The sequence below is a fragment of the Oncorhynchus keta genome, chromosome 28 (genome assembly GCF_023373465.1).
Source record: "Oncorhynchus keta strain PuntledgeMale-10-30-2019 chromosome 28, Oket_V2, whole genome shotgun sequence".
Classification (NCBI taxonomy): domain Eukaryota; kingdom Metazoa; phylum Chordata; class Actinopteri; order Salmoniformes; family Salmonidae; genus Oncorhynchus; species Oncorhynchus keta.
In genome coordinates, this window is record NC_068448.1 from 6,877,594 (window position 1) to 6,899,624 (window position 22,031).

At 46.2% G+C, this 22,031-nt stretch overlaps 1 protein-coding gene and 1 long non-coding RNA gene across 12 annotated transcripts in view; both read right to left on the minus strand.

Moving 5' to 3' along the window:
- The window catches only part of LOC118377891 (arginine-glutamic acid dipeptide repeats protein-like), a 670,308-nt gene that overhangs the window by 486,801 nt on the left and 161,476 nt on the right, over positions 1-22,031 (minus strand). The gene's annotated exons all lie outside the window — the stretch shown is intronic.
- LOC127913136 (uncharacterized) lies at positions 17,961-20,980 on the minus strand. Of its 5 annotated transcripts, none has more exons than XR_008084833.1 (7): positions 20,537-20,599; positions 20,373-20,495; positions 20,291-20,331; positions 20,127-20,249; positions 18,481-19,770; positions 18,239-18,439; positions 17,961-18,201 (listed from the first exon to the last, which is right to left on the minus strand). It is a non-coding gene; the product is annotated as an uncharacterized LOC127913136 (long non-coding RNA). The 5 variants fall into 5 exon arrangements; XR_008084832.1 differs by having other exon boundaries at positions 20,127-20,208; positions 20,250-20,331; XR_008084830.1 differs by lacking the exon at positions 20,537-20,599 and adding an exon at positions 20,688-20,980 and having other exon boundaries at positions 20,127-20,331.

A 22,031-nucleotide genomic window follows, 5' to 3' on the forward strand; every position in this document is an offset into this window, starting at 1 on the left:
GGGCTCTGGTCTGAAGTAGTGCACTGTGAAGGGCAAAGGTTGCCATTTGGGACACAGTGGTGGTCTCTTTCAGGTAGGAGGCACTTGCAGACGCGTTCACAAGGCCAAAAACCCAAATAAACTGAAACGGTGAGGTCTTCATTATTCCAATAAGAAACACTTATTAACCCTTTGCTGTTTAGAAAAAGGGAGAAAGAGACAGGCAAACAAGACGCTTCTAGAAGCTTCTATATTTTCTTCCTGTCAGTTGCCGTGGGCATCGTTAATTATTTGTTTGTGCGGGTTGTTGTTATTGATCTGGTTGGGGTTGTTGTTGTTGATCTGGTCGTGTTGTTGTTATTGATCTGGTCGTGTTGTTGTTGTTGTTATTATTGATCTGGTTGTGTTGTTATTGATCTGGTCGGGGCTGTTGTTGTTGTTATTGATCTGGTTGTGTTGTTATTGATCTGGTCGTGTTGTTGTTATTGATCTGGTTGTGTTGTTATTGATCTGGTCGGGGCTGTTGTTGTTGTTGTTATTGATCTGGTTGTGTTGTTATTGATCTGGTTGGGGTTGTTGTTGTTGTTATTGATCTGGTCGTGTTGTTGTTGTTGTTATTGATCTGGTCGTGTTGTTGTTCTGGTCGTGTTGTTGTTGTTGTTATTGATCTGGTTGTGTTGTTATTGATCTGGTCGGGGCTGTTGTTGTTGTTATTGATCTGGTTGTGTTGTTATTGATCTGGTCGTGTTGTTGTTGTTGTTATTGATCTGGTCGTGTTGTTATTGATCTGGTCGTGTTGTTGTTCTGGTCGTGTTGTTGTTGTTGTTATTGATCTGGTCGTGTGGTTATTGATCTGGTCGTGTTGTTGTTGTTGTTGTTGTTGTTATTGATCTGGTCGTGTTACTGATCTGGTTGTGTTGTTGTTATTAATCTGGTCGTGTTACTGATCTGGTTGTGTTGTTGTTATTGATCTGGTCGTGGTGGTGTTATTGATCTGGTCGTGTTGTTGTTATTGATCTGGTCGTGTTGTTGTTACTGATCTGGTCGTGTTGTTGTTATTGATCTGGTCGTGTTGTTGTTACTGATCTGGTCGTGTTGTTGTTACTGATCTGGTCGTGTTGTTGTTACTGATCTGGTCGTGTTGTTGTTGTTGTTATTGATCTGGTTGTGTTGTTATTGATCTGGTTGGGGTTGTTGTTGTTGTTATTGATCTGGTCGTGGTGTTGTTATTGATCTGGTCGTGGTGTTGTTACTGATCTGGTCGTGTTGTTGTTATTGATCTGGTTGTGTTGTTATTGATCTGGTCGGGGCTGTTGTTGTTGTTATTGATCTGGTTGTGTTGTTGTTGTTGTTGTTATTAATCTGGTCGTGTTGCTGATCTGGTTGTGTTGTTGTTACTGATCTGGTCGTGTTGTTGTTACTGATCTGGTCGTGTTGTTGTTATTGATCTGGTCGTGTTGTTGTTATTGATCTGGTCGTGTTGTTGTTATTGATCTGGTCGTGTTGTTGTTATTGATCTGGTCGTGTTGTTGTTATTGATCTGGTCGTGTTGTTGTTATTGATCTGGTCGTGTTGTTGTTATTGATCTGGTCGTGTTGTTGTTATTGATCTGGTCGTGTTGTTGTTATTGATCTGGTCGTGTTGTTGTTATTGATCTGGTCGTGTTGTTGTTATTGATCTGGTCGTGGTGTTGTTATTGATCTGGTCGTGGTGTTGTTACTGATCTGGTCGTGTTGTTGTTTGATCTGGTCGTGTTGTTGTTACTGATCTGGTCGTTGTTGTTACTGATCTGGTCGTGTTGTTGTTATTGATCTGGTCGTTGTTGTTATTGATCTGGTCATGCTGTTATTGATCTGGTCGTGTTGTTATTGATCTGGTCATGCTGTTATTGATCTGGTCGTGTTGTTATTGATCTGGTCGTGTTGTTGTTATTGATCTGGTCGTGTTGTTGTTATTGATCTGGTCGTGTTGTTGTTATTGATCTGGTCGTGTTGTTGTTATTGATCTGGTCGTGTTGTTGTTATTGATCTGGTCGTGTTGTTGTTATTGATCTGGTCGTGTTGTTGTTACTGATCTGGTCGTGTTGTTATTGATCTGGTCGTGTTGTTGTTATTGATCTGGTCGTGTTGTTGTTATTGATCTGGTCGTGTTGTTGTTACTGATCTGGTCGTGTTGTTGTTATTGATCTGGTCGTGTTGTTGTTATTGATCTGGTCGTGTTGTTGTTATTGATCTGGTCGTGTTGTTGTTGTTGATCTGGTCGTGTTGTTGTTATTGATCTGGTCGTGTTGTTGTTATTGATCTGGTCGTGTTGTTGTTACTGATCTGGTCGTGTTGTTATTGATCTGGTCGTGTTGTTACTGATCTGGTCGTGTTGTTACTGATCTGGTCGTGTTGTTGTTATTGATCTGGTCGTGTTGTTGTTACTGATCTGGTCGTGTTGTTGTTATTGATCTGGTCGTGTTGTTGTTATTGATCTGGTCGTGTTGTTGTTATTGATCTGGTCGTGTTGTTGTTACTGATCTGGTCGTGTTGTTGTTACTGATCTGGTCGTGTTGTTATTGATCTGGTCGTGTTGTTACTGATCTGGTCGTGTTGTTGTTATTGATCTGGTCGTGTTGTTGTTATTGATCTGGTCGTGTTGTTGTTATTGATCTGGTCGTGTTGTTGTTATTGATCTGGTCGTGTTGTTGTTACTGATCTGGTCGTGTTGTTGTTACTGATCTGGTCGTGTTGTTGTTATTGATCTGGTCGTGTTGTTGTTATTGATCTGGTCGTGGTGTTGTTATTGATCTGGTCGTGTTGTTGTTATTGATCTGGTTGTGTTGTTATTGATCTGGTCGGGGCTGTTGTTGTTGTTATTGATCTGGTCGTGTTGTTGTTATTGATCTGGTCGTGTTGTTATTGATCTGGTCGTGTTGTTGTTATTGATCTGGTCGTGTTGTTGTTACTGATCTGGTCGTGTTGTTGTTATTGATCTGGTCGTGTTGTTGATCTGGTTGTGTTGTTGTTGTTGATCTGGTTGTGTTGTTGTTACTGATCTGGTCGTGTTGTTGTTACTGATCTGGTCGTGTTGTTGTTATTGATCTGGTCGTGATGTTGTTATTGATCTGGTCGTGTTATGTACAGCTGTTATTGGTCGTGTCATCTACGGGGCTGCAGCGAGGTGGAATAAAGATATCAAATAGCTGAGGAGAGCGATGCAGGACAGACCAAGCCCAGGATACTATCAGAGCTCTCCTTAGACAGACCAAGCCCAGGGTAGTATCAGAGCTCTCCTTAGACAGACCAAGCCCAGGATACTATCAGAGCTCTCCTTAGACAGACCAAGCCCAGGATACTATCAGAGCTCTCCTTAGACAGACCAAGCCCAGGGTACTATCAGAGCTCTCCTTAGACAGACCAAGACCAGGATACTATCAGAGCTCTCCTTAGACAGACCAAGCCCAGGGTAGTATCAGAGCTCTCCTTAGACAGACCAAGCCCAGGGTACTATCAGAGCTCTCCTTAGACAGACCAAGCCCAGGATACTATCAGAGCTCTCCTTAGACAGACCAAGCCCAGGATACTATCAGAGCTCTCCTTAGACAGACCAAGCCCAGGGTACTATCAGAGCTCTCCTTAGACAGACCAAGCCCAGGATACTATCAGAGCTCTCCTTAGACAGACCAAGCCCAGGGTACTATCAGAGCTCTCCTTAGACAGACCAAGCCCAGGGTACTATCAGAGCTCTCCTTAGACAGACCAAGCCCAGGGTACTATCAGAGCTCTCCTTAGACAGACCAAGCCCAGGATACTATCAGAGCTCTCCTTAGACAGACCAAGCCCAGGATACTATCAGAGCTCTCCTTAGACAGACCAAGCCCAGGGTATTATCAGAGCTCTCCTTAGACAGACCAAGCCCAGGATACTATCAGAGCTCTCCTTAGACAGACCAAGCCCAGGGTACTATCAGAGCTCTCCTTAGACAGACCAAGCCCAGGGTACTATCAGAGCTGTCCTTAGACAGACCAAGCCCAGGGTATTATCAGAGCTGTCCTTAGACAGACCAAGCCCAGGGTATTATCAGAGCTGTCCTTAGACAGACCAAGACCAGGATACTATCAGAGCTGTCCTTAGACAGACCAAGCCCAGGGTATTATCAGAGCTGTCCTTAGACAGACCAAGCCCAGGGTACTATCAGAGCTCTCCTTAGACAGACCAAGCCCAGGGTATTATCAGAGCTCTCCTTAGACAGACCAAGCCCAGGGTATTATCAGAGCTCTCCTTAGACAGACCAAGCCCAGGGTATTATCAGAGCTCTCCTTAGACAGACCAAGCCCAGAGTACTAAGGACAGCTCTGATACTACTCTGGGCTTTGTCTGACAGAGTGTCAAACACACACACACACAGTAACCTGGGGGCAGATCTTCTGCAGTCTCAATGAGCTATTCTAGAGGAGGGGGGCGTGTGTGTGCGTAGGAAGGTTCACGTTGTCACGGATACCCCTCTCTTTCCAGCCTTTCCCATAATTTTTTTTTTAAAAAGACTCCTTCTCCCTCTGTTTTCCAACCTGGCTCCAGTTGAAGTCATTTACAAGATAACATGAATGAACATTTCCATCAGTGCTTTACTGTGACCTGAGGGGCTGACAGAGGCAGACTGCATGTGTAAAGAGAGGGATGAGGGAGAGAGAGATGGAGGGAGAGAGGGGGAGAGAGAGATGGAGGGAGAGAGGGGGAGGGGGATGAGGGATGGAGGGAGAGAGGGATGGAAGGAGATGGGGGGAGATGGGGGAGGGGGATTAGGGAGAGAGGGATGGGGAGAGGGGGGTGAGGGAGAGAGGGGGAGGGGGATGGAGGGAGAGAGGGATGGAGGGAGAGAGGGATGGAGAGAGAGAGGGGGATGGAGGGAGAGAGGGATGGAGGGAGAGAGGGATTGAGGGAGAGAGGGATTGAGGGAGAGAGGGATTGAGGGAGATGGAGGGAGAGAGGGGGATGGGAAGAGAACAAAAGAGTCCAATCTGAAAGAGATGAGATGACATGTTTGATGTCTAATCAGGGACTTAAAGGTTTTAGTGTCCTATAAACTTTCCAGCAAGCTGCGCCACGTTCATTTAGCCTGGGTGGATGTCGTTGCACCCTCCCCCTTTGCCCTCACATCAGCCTCAATTCGTCGGGGCACGGACTCTACAAGGTGTCGGGAAGGGATGTTGGACCATGTTGACTCCAATGCTTCCCACAGTTGGGTACATTTTTCTAGATGTCCTCTGGGTGGTGGACCATTCTTGATCCACAAGGGAAACTGTTGAGCGTGAAAAACCCAGCAGCGTTGCAGTTCTGGCACCTACTACCATACCCCTGTTCAAAGGCACTTAAATATTTAGTCTTGCCTATTCACCCTCTGAATGGCGCACGTACACAATTCATGTCTCAAGGCTTAAAAATACTTATTTAAACTGTCTCCTCCCTTTCATCTTTAAACTGTCTCCTCTCTTTCATCTTTAAACTGTCTCCTCTCTTTCATCTTTAAACTGTCTCCTCTCTTTCATCTTTAAACTGTCTCCTCCCTTTCATCTTTAAACTGTCTCCTCTCTTTCATCTTTAAACTGTCTCCTCCCTTTCATCTTTAAACTGTCTCCTCCCTTTCATCTTTAAACTGTCTCCTCCCTTTCATCTTTAAACTGTCTCCTCCCTTTCATCTTTAAACTGTCTCCTCTCTTTCATCTTTAAACTGTCTCCTCCCTTTCATCTTTAAACTGTCTCCTCTCTTTCATCTTTAAACTGTCTCCTCTCTTTCATCTTTAAACTGTCTCCTCTCTTTCATCTTTAAACTGTCTCCTCTCTTTCATCTTTAAACTGTCTCCTCTCTTTCATCTTTAAACTGTCTCCTCCCTTTCATCTTTAAACTGTCTCCTCTCTTTCATCTTTAAACTGTCTCCTCCCTTTCATCTTTAAACTGTCTCCTCCCTTTCATCTTTAAACTGTCTCCTCCCTTTCATCTTTAAACTGTCTCCTCCCTTTCATCTTTAAACTGTCTCCTCTCATCTTTAAACTGTCTCCTCCCTTTCATCTTTAAACTGTCTCCTCTCTTTCATCTGTCTCCTCTCTTTCATCTTTAAACTGTCTCCTCTCTTTCATCTTTAAACTGTCTCCTCTCTTTCATCTACACTGATTGAAAAGGATTTAACAAGTGACCTCAATAAGGGATCATATCTTTCACCTGGTCAGTGTATGTCATGGTAAGAGCAGGTGTTCTTAATGTTTTGTCCACTCAGTGTGTGTGGGTTAATAGTATCTTGAGGTGGTGGGCCATGTGCTCCTTCAGGCTTCAGCAGTCATGTTACAGTCAGGCCATTTTGTTCTCTAGAGAGTCTCTCTATCAACCAGGGAAGTGGAGGAGGAGCAGGCCTCGGGGGTGGTGTGTGTGTGTGTGTGTGTGTGTGTGTAGGGACTTAAAGACTGAAGTGTGTGTTGAGACGTAGCCACAGGCCCTTTGTAGACTAGGCTATTGCTTTTCCCCAGCCAGCAGCCACGAGTTCTACCTCACACACACACACACACACAAGCGAGGGGAGAGAAAACACTCAAATCCCCAATCGAACCAACCCTACCTAGAGAGAGAAAGAAAATCCCATTGAATTGATAGAGACGGAGCTCCAGCTCAGTCCTGCTACAGCAGAAAGATACGATTGTAACCGTGTCTCAGATCTGGGTTCTATCCTCAGTCTAATTTAACGTGATCCGGAGGCAGCCATTGGTCCTGTAATGCATTGTCAGTTAACTGACCTGAATATTCATGAGTGAGGGGGAGAGGGGTGTGTGTGTGTGTGTGGGGGGAGGGGTTATACTCCTCAAGCCTCCCATCCTCCTCTCTCTTAGCTGTTTCTCATTGTTCAGTACAGAGAGCCATTCTCAGTCCAACGGCTGTGAGGCATGTCTAATTTAAAACACACCTAGACCACTAAAACCACCAACTACAGCCCCCAGCTCTCTCTCTCAATTCAATTCAAAGGACTTTTCGGCATTGGGAAACACATGAAATAGATTTTTTAATTTTTTAAAACTAAAGTGAAATAAACAAATCAGAAATGAACAGTAAATATTATAATATAATAACAAAGATGTATATTCTGTAAACATAGAGACACACACTCCATATATAAACTCTAGGTCATTTATGGGGTAAATTTGGTGATAACGCAATAGATGACTGGAGGCTACGACTCTATTTGACAGGTTATTGGCCGTTAGTCAGCACCTGCACACAAAACACGTTCTGTTCTTTATTATGTACCACGTTGCAGCATCGTGCAAATAGTTAATGTACACAAAGGGAAAATGAATAAACATAAATATGGGTTGTATTTATAACGGTGTGTGTTCTTCACTGGTTGCCCTTTTCTCGTGGCAACAGGTCACAAATCTTGCTGCTGTGATGGCACACTGTGGAATTTCACCCAGTAGATATGGGAGTTTATCGAAATTAGGTTTGTTTTCGAATTCTTTGTGGATCTGTGTAATCTGAGGGAAATATGTGTCTCTATTATGGTCATACATTTGGCAGGAGGTTAGGAAGTGCAGCTCAGTTTCCACCTCATTTTGTGGGCAGTGAGCACATAGCCTGTCTTCTCGAGAGCCAGGTCTGCCTACGACGGCCTTTCTCAATATCAAGGCTATGCTCACTGAGTCTGTACATAGTCAAAGATTTCCTTAAGTTTGGGTCAGTCACAGTGGTCAGGTATTCTGTGTCAGGTCATGAATTTCCAGGCGGCATCGACGAGGGGCCGTAATGTTCGCAAAACGAAATTCATGCCTTGTGGACAAAGTGGCCGTTGGGCTGAATATAATAATTATAATTCCTGTCTCCTGGCTGCCAATCGCCGTGCTCCGAAGCACTTCTCACTCACATGGCTCTCTCAGATATCTCAAATCTTACGAGCCAATGCCGGTCACATGACCTGGTCCATCGCAGCAGGCATCCGAAGGAATTCCGAGGCGCATATTGAAAGAAAAAAAAAACGCCCCCATTTCCTTTTCACCAGCCAACAAGATGAGTGACAAACAGCCGAATCACACGCCTGTGCGTCAATCTACTGTCCTCATCGTACAAAAGTTGACCTATTCTATTGGTCAGCTTGTAATAAATATTCCAAACATACTCTGGGACAGTTGTGGGACATGATAAATCCCAAATGAATACAACCATTGTACATATATATATATTTTAAAGACGTTAAAAAGCAATGAGGCTGATGTGACAAATGAGAACGTTTGTCTTAAAATGGTGATAAACTATCATGCTATTTACTCACATTAGAAGTGCAGCAACGTGTCAGTACGCTAGAAGCGCGAATGTGCCCTAAATGCAATTATCAGGGGGAAACTCTGTTGTCAAACATGAACATTCCTATGGTAGAAACACGAAGATAAACCTCGTAAAATGACAACAACAACTAAAACGTTCAGGTTTAAAACAATTAGGTTAAATAGTTACAAAATATTGACTGCGTCCGCTCAGACTGCAAGGTGGGTGATGTTGTAGTCAGTGTACAACAGTCATTGACCTTTCTCTCCTATCTGAACCAACAGTCATTGACCTTTCTCTCCCATCTGAACCAACAGTCATTGACCTTTCTCTCCCATCTGAACCAACAGTCATTGACCTTTCTCTCCTATCTGAACCAACAGTCATTGACCTTTCTCTCCTATCTGAACCAACAGTCATTGACCTTTCTCTCCTATCTGAACCAACAGTCATTGACCTTTCTCTCCTATCTGAACCAACAGTCATTGACCTTTCTCTCCTATCTGAACCAACAGTCATTGACCTTTCTCTCCTATCTGAACCAACAGTCATTGACCTTTCTCTCCTATCTGAACCAACAGTCATTGACCTTTCTCTCCTATCTGAACCAACAGTCATTGACCTTTCTCTCCTATCTGAACCAACAGTCATTGACCTTTCTCTCCTATCTGAACCAATAGTCATTGACCTTTCTCTCCTATCTGAACCAACAGTCATTGACCTTTCTCTCCTATCTGAACCAACAGTCATTGACCTTTCTCTCCTATCTGAACCAACAGTCAGACCTTTCTCTCCTATCTGAACCAACAGTCATTGACCTTTCTCTCCTATCTGAACCAACAGTCATTGACCTTTCTCTCCTATCTGAACCAACAGTCATTGACCTTTCTCTCCTATCTGAACCAACAGTCATTTACCTTTCTCTCCTATCTGAACCAACAGTCATTTACCTTTCTCTCCCATCTGAACCAACAGTCATTGACCTTTCTCTCCTATCTGAACCAACAGTCATTGACCTTTCTCTCCTATCTGAACCAACAGTCATTGACCTTTCTCTCCTATCTGAACCAACAGTCATTGACCTTTCTCTCCTATCTGAACCAACAGTCATTGACCTTTCTCTCCTATCTGAACCAACAGTCATTGACCTTTCTCTCCTATCTGAACCAACAGTCATTGACCTTTCTCTCCTATCTGAACCAACAGTCATTGACCTTTCTCTCCTATCTGAACCAACAGTCATTGACCTTTCTCTCCTATCTGAACCAACAGTCATTGACCTTTCTCTCCTATCTGAACCAACAGTCATTGACCTTTCTCTCCTATCTGAACCAACAGTCATTGACCTTTCTCTCCTATCTGAACCAACAGTCATTGACCTTTCTCTCCTATCTGAACCAACAGTCATTGACCTTTCTCTCCTATCTGAACCAACAGTCATTGACCTTTCTCTCCTATCTGAACCAACAGTCATTGACCTTTCTCTCCTATCTGAACCAACAGTCATTGACCTTTCTCTCCTATCTGAACCAACAGTCAGACCTTTCTCTCCTATCTGAACCAACAGTCATTGACCTTTCTCTCCTATCTGAACCAACAGTCACGACTGACCTTTCTCTCCTATCTGAACCAACAGTCACGACTGACCTTTCTCTCCCATCTGAACCAACAGTCATTGACCTTTCTCTCCTATCTGAACCAACAGTCATTGACCTTTCTCTCCTATCTGAACCAACAGTCATTGACCTTTCTCTCCTATCTGAACCAACAGTCATTGACCTTTCTCTCCTATCTGAACCAACAGTCATTGACCTTTCTCTCCTATCTGAACCAACAGTCATTGACCTTTCTCTCCTATCTGAACCAACAGTCATTGACCTTTCTCTCCTATCTGAACCAACAGTCATTGACCTTTCTCTCCTATCTGAACCAACAGTCACGACTGACCTTTCTCTCCTATCTGAACCAACAGTCATTGACCTTTCTCTCCTATCTGAACCAACAGTCATTGACCTTTCTCTCCTATCTGAACCAACAGTCATTGACCTTTCTCTCCTATCTGAACCAACAGTCAGACCTTTCTCTCCTATCTGAACCAACAGTCATTGACCTTTCTCTCCTATCTGAACCAACAGTCACGACTGACCTTTCTCTCCTATCTGAACCAACAGTCATTGACCTTTCTCTCCTATCTGAACCAACAGTGGCTCAAGCACGTCGACAGAATCAAGCCGTTAGAGATGAATAATGATCCTACATTATATTAGTCAAGCATGACTGGCATTTAGCCAATATGTAATAACAAAATCTAATTTAAGTTTGGCTCCATTTTCAGGCATCTGCCTCATTGTCAGCGTCTATCTGGACGTGCCAGGCTGTAGCCAATAGACACAGGCCATCCCCCTTCCACATGTTCATTATTTATCTACACCTGTTTCTCTTAACAGAACAGCTACTGTTTTTGGCCTTGCTGTCCTAGAAGTTGGCATTGGTGCCATGGCAGACTGGGAATCTTTTGAAGGACAAATAGCCCTCGCCCCTAAAATCACTGAAATACAGGCCTGTGCTGTGTCCTCTCTGTTTAGGGCCAGAGAGCATTCCAGTTTGCTCTGTTTTGTCATTTTATTTTTCTCATGATTTGATTGGGTCTAATTGTGCTGCTGCCCCAGGACCAGCTTGCTTAGGGGACTCTTCTCCAGGTTCATCTCTCTGTAGGTGATGGCTTTGTTATGGAAGGTTTGGGAATCACTTCCTTTTAGGTGGTTGTGGAATTTAACGGCTCTTTTCTGGATTTTGATAATGGTGAGTGGACCCCAGACCTCACAACCATAAAGAGCAATGGGCTCTCTAACCGATTCAAATATTTTTAGCCAGAATCTAATTGTAATTTCAAATTTTTTATGTTCCTTTTGATGACATAGAAGGTCCTTCTTGCCTCGTCTCTCAGATCGTTCAGTTTTATATCGACCTTCATACCAAATTGAGTCAAAATATTTTTTGAAATCAACAAAGCATGAGAAGACATTGCTTACGTTTTGTTTGTCAATAAGGGTGAATGTGGTCTGTCGTACGGTAATCATGATCACATTTCCTCAGGACATCGTTTTCACTGTGGAAGTGTAGGAGTCTGCTGTTAATGATAATGCAGAATTTACAGAGGTTGCTCTCTCTCTCTCTCTCTCTCTCTCTCTCTCTCTCTCTCTCTCTCTCTCTCTCTCTCTCTCTCTCTCTCTCTCTCTCTCTCTCTCTCTCTCTCTCTCTCTCTCTCTCTCTCTCTCTCTCTCTCTCTCTCTCTCTCTCTCTCTCTCTCTCTCTCTCTCTCTCTCTCTCTCTCTCTCTCTCTCTCTCTCTCTCTCTCTCTCTCTCTCTCTCTCTGTGTGTGTGTGTGGTCCACGGCCATCAATCATTTATTACTCAGGGGACGGGTCGGGGGACTGGTCAGGGGACTGGTCAGGGGACGGGTCGGGGGGACTGGTCGGGGGACTGGTCAGGGGACTGGTCACGGGACTGGTCAGGGGACGGGGGGGGACGGGTCGGGGGACGGGTCGGGGGACTGGTCACGGGACTGGTCAGGGGACGGGTCGGGGGACTGGTCACGGGACTGGTCACGGGACTGGTCAGGGGACTGGTCAGGGGACGGGTCAGGGGACGGGTCAGGGGACTGGTCAGGGGACGGGTCAGGGGACGGGTCAGGGGACGGGTCAGGGGACGGGTCACGGGACGGGTCAGGGGACGGGTCACGGGACTGGTCAGGGGACTGGTCAGGGGACGGGTCAGGGGACGGGTCAGGGGACGGGTCAGGGGACGGGTCAGGGGACGGGTCAGGGGACTGGTCACCGTGGGAAAAAATGTGGGAAAATATGATATATATTTTAATCCTGATAACCGTGTTCGTCCTTAGTTTGTGACTGTCTGTTTTGTCATTTCTGAATGTGTTATTCAATGTGTTTCTATGGCCTTTAGTAGTAAAGGTCAAATAACAATATTTTATCAAATCATTTTTTATACCTAAAGGGGTCCTAAAAATCTAAATCAAATAGATAAATTATTTATAATATTTGTTTTAGCTTTATTTAACTAGGCAAGTCAGCCTAGGAACGGTGGGTTAACTGCCTTGTTCAGGTGCAGAACGACAGATTTTTACCTTGTCAGCTCGGGGGATTCAATCTAGCAAACTTTCGGTTACTAGTCCAACGCCCTAACCACTAGGCTACCTGCCGCCCGTGACCATCTTAAAACAATTCCACATGTCAGCTTTCACACAAATCATCTGTACCTCTTTAAACCTGAAGCAGACTCAATGCTTCCACAGCGCTTCACAGTGAACACCCTCTCCCTGCCTTCCTCGGACAATTAACAGCCACGTTTGGTCACCAGAGGGAGGCTGCCATGTTGGAGACAAGAGGGAGAGCAAGGAGGGGGACAAAGAGAGGAGAGGGGGACAAAGAGAGGAGAGGGGGACGAAGAGAGGAGAGGGGGACGAAAGAGAGGGGAGGGGGACAAAGAGAGGAGAGGGGGACAAAGAGAGGAGAGGGGGACGAAGAGAGGGGGGAAGAGAGGGGGAAGAAGAGAGGGGACGAAGAGAGGGGACGAAGAGAGGGGGACGAAGAGAGGGGGACGAAGAGAGGGGGACAAAGAGAGGGGGACAAAGAGAGGGGGACAAAGAGAGGAGAGGGGGACAAAGAGAGGAGAGGGGGACAAAGAGAGGAGAGGGGGACAAAGAGAGGAGAGGGGGACAAAGAGAGGAGAGGGGGACAAAGAGAGGAGAGGGGGACAAAGAGAGGAGAGGGGGACAAAGAGAGGAGAGGGGGACAAAGAGAGGAGAGGGGGACAAAGAGAGGAGGACAAAGAGAGGAGAGGGGGACAAAGAGAGGAGGACAAAGAGAGGAGAGGGGGACAAAGAGAGGAGAGGGGGACAAAGAGAGGAGAGGGGGACAAAGAGAGGAGAGGGGGACAAAGAGAGGAGAGGAGGACAAAGAGAGGAGAGGAGGACAAAGAGAGGAGGACAAAGAGAGGAGAGGGGGACAAAGAGAGGAGAGGGGGACAAAGAGAGGAGAGGAGGACAAAGAGAGGAGAGGAGGACAAAGAGAGGAGGACAAAGAGAGGAGAGGGGGACAAAGAGAGGAGGCCAAAGAGAGGGGGACAAAGAGAGGAGAGGGGGGGAAGGAGAGGAGAGGGGGGGAAGGAGAGGAAGAGAGGAGGGAGAGGAATAGAGAGAGGAGAGGAGGAATAGAGAGAGGAGGGGAGGAAGAGAAGAGCAGGAGGAGGCAGGTGGTTTCCATTAGCTGTCTGAGCTCTCCATTTGAAACCCCAGCCAGTCAGCAGCATGGTCCTGGTATCCTGCAGCCGCAGTGCCAACATCCCTACTGCAGTGGAGAGCTGTTAGCTTAGCCAGCTAAAACCCAGGACAAAGGGGGTGGGTGTGTTTCCGCGTACATACTGTGAGAGTGTGTTTCAAGGTGTCTCCTATTGATCCCCCAGCGCAAGGCAGAGCTGTGTGTGTGTGTGTGTGTGTGTGTGTGTGTGTGTGTGTGTGTGTGTGTGTACAATCTCCAGTGTGGATCTATAAGCTGGGGTGTGTCTAGACAATATCCTTTAAAGCAGCCTGGAGGAGAGCTACTCAAACGCCTGATCGATCTCACAGGTCGGCGCTCAGTGTGTGTGTGAGGTGTGTGTGTGTGTGTGTGTGTGTAAAACTGCCTGTTCACCCCAGCTGCCTGCCATACAAATGGTCTCCTCTCTCCACTCCTCCATCAGAGCAAAGAAAGTGTGCGCACACACACACACACACACACACACACACACACACACACACACACACACACACACACATCACTATTCAGTCTGAAAACATCACACACGCACACACAGTTGTATCACAGAGCACTATTCAGTCTGAAAGCAGCACCCACACACACACACACACACAGTTGTATCACAGAGCACTATTCAGTCTGAAAGCAGCACACACACACACACACAGTTGTATCACAGAGCACTACTCGGTCTGAAAACAGCACACACACATCCTATCATCTCCTTGTCCCTCCTCTCCACCCCTCTAGCCAATCAATGCACACCAGGTGTCCCTGTCATCCCCTTGTCCCTCCCTCTCCACCCCCTCTAGCCAATCAATGCACACCAGGTGTCCCTGCAGAACCACTTGCATCTCCCTGGGATAAAACACCAAGCAGACAGAGGGATCGACTGTGTGTGTGTGTGTGTGTGTGTGTGTGTGTGTGTGTGTGTGTGTTCAGAGTTAAATGTTTGTCAGGCTCTGTGACAATAGCAATTAAAGGTGTTTCATTATTCACAAACCTGTCTGCCTTCTCTCACTGTCTGCCTTCTCTCACTGTCTGCCTTCTCTCACTGTCTGCCTTCTCTCACTGTCTGCCTTCTCTCACTGTCTTTAATCTCCTCTCTCACTGTCTGCCTTCTCTCACTGTCTGCCTTCTCTCACTATCTGCTTTCTCTCACTGTCTACCTTCTCTCCCTCTCTCACTGTCTATCTTCTCTCCCTCCCTCACTGCATCTTCACTCCCTCCCTCCCTCACTGCATCTTCTCTCCCTCCCTCCCTCCCTCCCTCCCTCCCTCCCTCCCTCCCTCAATCTTCTCTCCCTCCCTCCCTCACTGCATCTTCTCTCCCTCCCTCCCTCACTGCATCTTCTCTCCCTCCCTCCCTCACTGCATCTTCTCTCCCTCCCTCCCTCACTGCATCTTCTCTCCCTCCCTCACTGCATCTTCTCTCCCTCCCTCACTGCATCTTCTCTCCCTCCCTCACTGCATCTTCTCTCCCTCCCTTTCCCTCTCTGCATCTTCTCTCCCTCCCTTTCCCCATCTTTCTAGGTCTGTTTAAATCCCTCTCCAGGGTCAGTTGTCCATATTGTGTGCCACTATAGACCAGGATAAAGAGGTTTAACACCTAGCCAGGTATAATCTAGACCAGGATAAAGAGGTTTAACACCTAGCCAGGTATAATCAAGACCAGGATAAAGAGGTTTAACACCTAGCCAGGTATAATCTAGACCAGGATAAAGAGGTTTAACACCTAGCCAGGTATAATCTAGACCAGGATAAAGAGGTTTAACACCTAGCCAGGTATAATCTAGACCAGGATAAAGAGGTTTAACACCTAGCCAGGTATAATCTAGACCAGGATAAAGAGGTTTAACACCTAGCCAGGTATAATCTAGACCAGGATAAAGAGGTTTAACACCTAGCCAGGTATAATCTAGACCAGGATAAAGAGGTTTAACACCTAGCCAGGTATAATCTAGACCAGGATAAAGAGGTTTAACACCTAGCCAGGTATAATCTAGACCAGGATAAAGAGGTTTAACACCTAACCAGGTATAATCTAGACCAGGATATGGTCTGTTTAGGTCACAAATCACATTTGATCACCGTAAGGCTGCTGAAAATGTCCAGGAAACACACACTTAATTAAACAACACACACACTGTACACACGGCAAAGTTCAGTTAATTTAAAAAGAGCTCTGTTGAGAAATGGCAGCAACTGAGTAAATGCCTGAGGTGTGTGTGTCCAACCCGAACTCTAATCCACACAGTTCTGTTCCTACAGAGATACATGAAGGATGAGTTATCAACAGAACATTATGCACCCCTAAGTTAATCGTGTGTGTGTGTGTGTGTGTGTGTGTGTGTGTGTGTGTGTGTGTGTGTATATATAAAGGACATCAGTCCAGTCAGGTTTCACTAGAATACTAATTGGAGGAGAATCTGTTTCAAAGCAGGAAGCAGAAATATCTTTATGTAACATTGCTGCAGCTTGTTCTACGTTCACTCACCGTCCAGGAATATATACATATTATCTCTGGCAGCAAGAAAGAAAACCTGGGACCGTCTTGTGGACATATAATTGAAGTGACTGTCTGCATGGTTGAACAGGAGACAAAGCAGTAGTGAGCTGAGCTCTGCTCTTTCTCCCCTCTCTCTCATCCTGCTCTTTCTCCCCTCTCTCTCACCTCTCTCTCTCCCCTCATCCTGCTCTCTCTCTCCCATCTCTCTCATCCTGCTCTCTCTCTCCCCTCTCCCTCATCCTGCTCTCTCTCTCCCCTCTCTCTCATCCTGCTCTCTCTCTCCCCTCTCTCTCATCCTGCTCTCTCCCCTCTCTCTCATCCTGCTCTCTCTCTCCCCTCTCTCTCATCCTGCTCTCTCTCTCCCCTCTCTCTCATCCTGCTCTCTCTCATCCTGCTCTCTCTCCCCTCTCTCTCATCCTGCTCTCTCTCTCCTCTCATCCTGCTCTCTCTCTCCCCTCTCTCTCATCCTGCTCTCTCTCCCCTCTCTCTCATCCTGCTCTCTCTCCCCTCTCTCTCATCCTGCTCTCTCTCCCCTCTCTCTCCCCTCTCTCTCATCCTGCCCTCTCTCTCTCCCCTCTCGCTCTCTCTCTCTCTCATCCTGCTCTCTCTCCCCTCTCTCTCATCCTGCCCTCTCTCTCCCCTCTCTCTCATCCTGCCCTCTCTCTCTCTCCCCTCTCTCTCTCATCCTGCCCTCTCTCATCCTGCTCTCTCTCTCATCCTGCCCTCTCTCTCTCTCCTCTCTCTCATCCTGCCCTCTCTCATCCTGCTCTCTCTCATCCTGCTCTCTCTCATCCTGCTCTCTCTCTCCCCTCTCTCATCCTGCTCTCTCCCTCATCCCGCTCTCTCTCCCCTCTCTCTCTCTCTCCCCTCCTGCTCTCTCTCTCCCCTCTCTCATCCTGCTCTCTCCCTCATCCCGCTCTCTCTCCCCTCTCTCTCTCTCTCCCCTCTCTCTCATCCTGCCCTCTCTCTCATCCTGCCCTCTCTCTCATCCTGCCCTCTCTCTCATCCTGCCCTCTCTCTCCCCTCTCTCATCCTGCTCTCTCTCTCCCTGCTCTCTCTCTCCCCTCTCTCATCCTGCTCTCTCTCTCCCTCTCTCATACTGCTCTCTCTCCCCTCTCTCATCCTGCTCTCTCTCTCCCCTCTCTCATCCTGCTCTCTCCCTGCCCTCTCTCTCATCCTGCTCTCTCTCTCATCCTGCTCTCCCTCCCCTCTCTCTCACCCTGCTCTCTCCCTCCCCTCTCTCTCACCCTGCTCTATCTCTCCCCTCTCTCTCATCCTGCTCTCTCTCTCCCCTCAATCTCATCCTGCCCTCTCTCTCTCTCCTCTCTCTCATCCTGCTCTCTCTCTCCCCTCTCCCTCATCCTGCTCTCTCTCTCCTCCTCTCCCTCATCCTGCTCTCTCTCTCCCCTCTCTCATCCTGTTCTCTCTCTCATCATGCTCTCTCTCTCATCCTGCTCTCTCTCTCCCCTCTCCCTCATCCTGCTCTCTCTCTCCCCCCTCTCCCTCATCCTGCTCTCTCTCCCCTCTCTCTCATCCTGTTTTCTCTCTCCCCTCTCTCTCATCCTGCTCTCTCTCTCCTCTCTCCCTCATCCTGCTCTCTCTCTCCCCCCTCTCCCTCATCCTGCTCTCTCTCCCCTCTCTCATCCTGTTCTCTCTCTCATCATGCTCTCTCTCTCATTCTGCTCTCTCTCTCCCCTCTCCCTCATCCTGCTCTCTCTCTCCCCCCTCTCCCTCATCCTGCTCTCTCCCCTCTCTCTCATCCTGTTTTCTCTCTCCCATCCTGCTCTCTCCCCCTCTCTCTCATCCTGCTCTCTCTCTCCCCTCTCTCTCATCCTGCTCTCTCTCTCCCCTCTCTCTCATCCTGCTCTCTCTCTCTCCCCTCTCTCTCATCCTGCTCTCCAACTCTCTTTTAAACATTAAATGCAGACAGAGCAGGTTTAATGGAGTCAATGTTATGCACGTCTGTGTGTGTGCGTGCATGCACGTGTTTTAAGGAACATGTCAGGAACAGGACCAGGAGAGAGTGATGACCTCACGGATACCGACAGAGATAATGTAGTAAACTAACGGACCTCACGGATACCGACAGAGATAATGTAGACAACTAACGGACCTCACGGATACCGACAGAGATAATGTAGTGAACGGACCCCACGGATACTGACAGAGATAATGTAGTGAACGGACCCCACGGATACTGACAGAGTTAATGTAGTGAACGAACGGACCCCCCGGATACCGACAGAGATAATGTAGTGAACTAACGGACCTCACGGATACCGACAGAGATCATGTAGTGAACTAACGGACCTCACGGATACCGACAGAGATAATGTAGTGAACTAGCGGACCTCACGGATACCGACAGAGATCATGTAGTGAACTAGCGGACCTCACGGATACCGACAGAGATAATGTAGTGAACTAGCGGACCTCACGGATACCGACAGAGATCATGTAGTGAACTAACGGACCTCACGGATACCGACAGAGATAATGTAGTGAACTAGCGGAACTCACGGATACTGACAGAGATACAGGGTATCGTTAGAAAAGTTCTCTATTACAGTAAAACAATGTCTCAATGAGGGAGGGGGCTTGGTGTCCGGGGGAGGGGGCTTGGTGTCCGGGGGAGGGGGCTTGGTGTCCGGGGAGGGACTTGGTATCTGTCACACAGTCACAGCAGAAGAGACCAAAAAGACAATATGAGAACAACAAGCGGACATAAATGCTGATAAAAACAACAAATATTGTTGTAAAATAGAGATTTGGAACAGCGCGCCAAAACATACATTTGAATTAATACAATTCATTTGAAATAATGGCCAGTTTATTTTTTTATTTTACCTTTATTTAACTAGGCAAGTCAGTTAAGAACAAATTCTTATTTTCAATGACGGCCTAGGAACAGTGGGTTAACTGCCTGTTCAGGGGCAGTACGACAGATTTGTACCTTGTCAGCTCGGGGGTTTGAACTTGCAACCTTCCGGTTACTAGTCCAACACTAACCACTAGACTACCCTGCCTCCCCTACACTCTAACCACTAGACTACCCTGCCGCCCCTACACTCTAACCACTAGACTACCCTGCCGCCCCTACACTCTAACCACTAGACTACCCTGCCGCCCCTACACTCTAACCGCTAGACTACCTGCCACCTCTACACTCTAACCGCTAGACTACCCTGCCTCCCCAGTTACACGGGAGGGGATAGTACTTGAGGAGGAACATCTTGACTGTAGAAATGTTCTGTGTTCATATTAAATAACTAAACATTGCAGCGACCACAGCACAGCACAATGTTAGCTACTTGACCTTTTTTCTCCTCCCTCCCGTCAGTATAAACAGAGCGGGATGATGACACACTCTCCCCTCAGTCTGCTTTTCAAGCCATTTATAAAAACTGCGGGTGAAGAAGAGGCCGTGTTTACAGTCGGGGGAAAAGGTTATGGCTGTGTATCAAATTTCACCCTATTCCCTAAACATTACTTTTGACCAAGGCCCATATGGTTCTGTAGTAGTACACTATATAGGGAATAGGGTGCAATTTGGGATGCACTCTGTCTCTCCTTTTATTCTCCCTCCACACTAAGTAATAGATAAGAACCACTCATTCTCTACACTAATACAGATAATTTACCTCAGAACCACTCATTCTCTACACTAATACAGATCATTTACCTCAAAACCACTCATTCTCTACACTAATACAGATCATTTACCTCAAAACCACTCATTCTCTACACTAATACAGATCATTTACCTCAGAACCACTCATTCTCTACACTAATACAGATCATTTACCTCAGAACCACTCATTCTCTACACTAATACAGATCATTTACCTCAGAACCACTCATTCTCTACACTAATACAGATCATTTACCTCAGAACCACTCATTCTCTACACTAATACAGATCATTTACATCAGAACCACTCATTCTCTACACTAATACAGATAATTTACCTCAGAACCACTCATTCAGATCATTTACCTCAGAACCACTCCTTCTCTACACTAATACAGATCATTTACCTCAGAACCACTCATTCTCTACACTAATACAGATCATTTACCTCAGAACCACTCATTCTCTACACTAATACAGATAATTTACCTCAGAACCACTCATTCTCTACACTAATACAGATCATTTACCTCAGAACCACTCCTTCTCTACTCTAATACAGATCATTTACCTCAGAACCACTCATTCTCTACACTAATACAGATCATTTACCTCAGAACCACTCATTCTCTACACTAATACAGAGCATTTACCTCAGAACCACTCATTCTCTACACTAATACAGATCATTTACCTCAGAACCACTCATTCTCTACACTAATACAGATCATTTACCTCAGAACCACTCATTCTCTACACTAATACAGATCATTTACCTCAGAACCACTCCTTCTCTACACTAATACAGATCATTTACCTCAGAACCACTCATTCTCTACACTAATACAGATCATTTACCTCAGAACCACTCATTCAGATCATTTACCTCAGAACCACTCCTTCTCTACACTAATACAGATAATTTACCTCAGAACCACTCATTCTCTACACTAATACAGATAATTTACCTCAGAACCACTCATTCTCTACACTAATACAGATCATTTACCTCAGAACCACTCATTCTCTACACTAAGTTCCATCTTTTATCTTTTTTTTTAACTTGGCAAGTCAGTTAAGAACAAATTCTTATTTACAATGACGGCCTACCCCCCGGCCAAACCCAGACGATGCTGGGCCAATTGTGCACCGCCCTATGGGACTCCCAAGTACGGCCGGATGTGATACAGCCTGGATAAAGAAACCATACCTCAGAACCATCTACTTCAATATGAAACGCTTCATGCCATAACCAGGCCTGTATCGTTATCACATTATATTATTAATTAACTTATGCATAATTCATTTTCGTTTAATTACTTAACATGAAAGACAATTGAGCCCAGATACTTCACAAACTGAGCCTACCGGTAAATCCTTTTGGCCTATTGTTTAGTCTAAAGCGCTATTCTGGTTCGAGTGAAAACCGGATTATTTTTTAAGACCAAAAACCAAATAGGCCTACAAGCTAATAGGACCAAAATAGAGTGCTGTAAACTGTTTATTCAACTGTGAAGCTGAGACTGAACAACTAGAGCAGGACTTCACAAGGCAAACTAAACTAAACATTGATTTGTACCAACATCCCAGCCAAACCCTGGAGAGGGCTAGACACAAACCCTAGAGAGGGCTAGACCCAAACCCGAGAGAGGGCTAGACCCAAACCCGAGAGAGGGCTAGACCCAAACCCGAGAGAGGGCTAGACCCAAACCCGAGAGAGGGCTAGACCCAAACCCGAGAGAGGGCTAGACCCAAACCCGAGAGAGGACTAGACCCAAACCCTAGAGAGGGCAAGACCCAAACCCTAGAGAGGGAAAGACCCAAACCCTAGAGAGGGCTAGACCCAAACCCTAGAGAGGGCTAGACCCAAACCCTAGAGAGGGCTTAGCATCAGAAAAACAAAGACATCAAGAGGCTGTCTTTTAAAAGAAAAAAACATAATTCAGGCATATACTATGACGCCAGACTAAACCCCATACTATAACGCCAGACTAAACCCCAGACTATAACGCCAGACTAAACCCCAGACTATAACGTCAGACTATAACCCCAGACTATAACGCCAGACTAAACCCCATACTATAACGCCAGACTAAACCCCATACTATAACGCCAGACTAAACCCCATACTATAACGCCAGACTATAACACCAGACTAAACCCCATACTATAACGCCAGACTAAACCCCATACTATAACGCCAGACTAAACCCCAGACTAAACCCCATACTATAACGCCAGACTAAACCCCATACTATAACGCCAGACTAAACCCCATACTATAACGCCAGACTAAACCCCATACTATAACG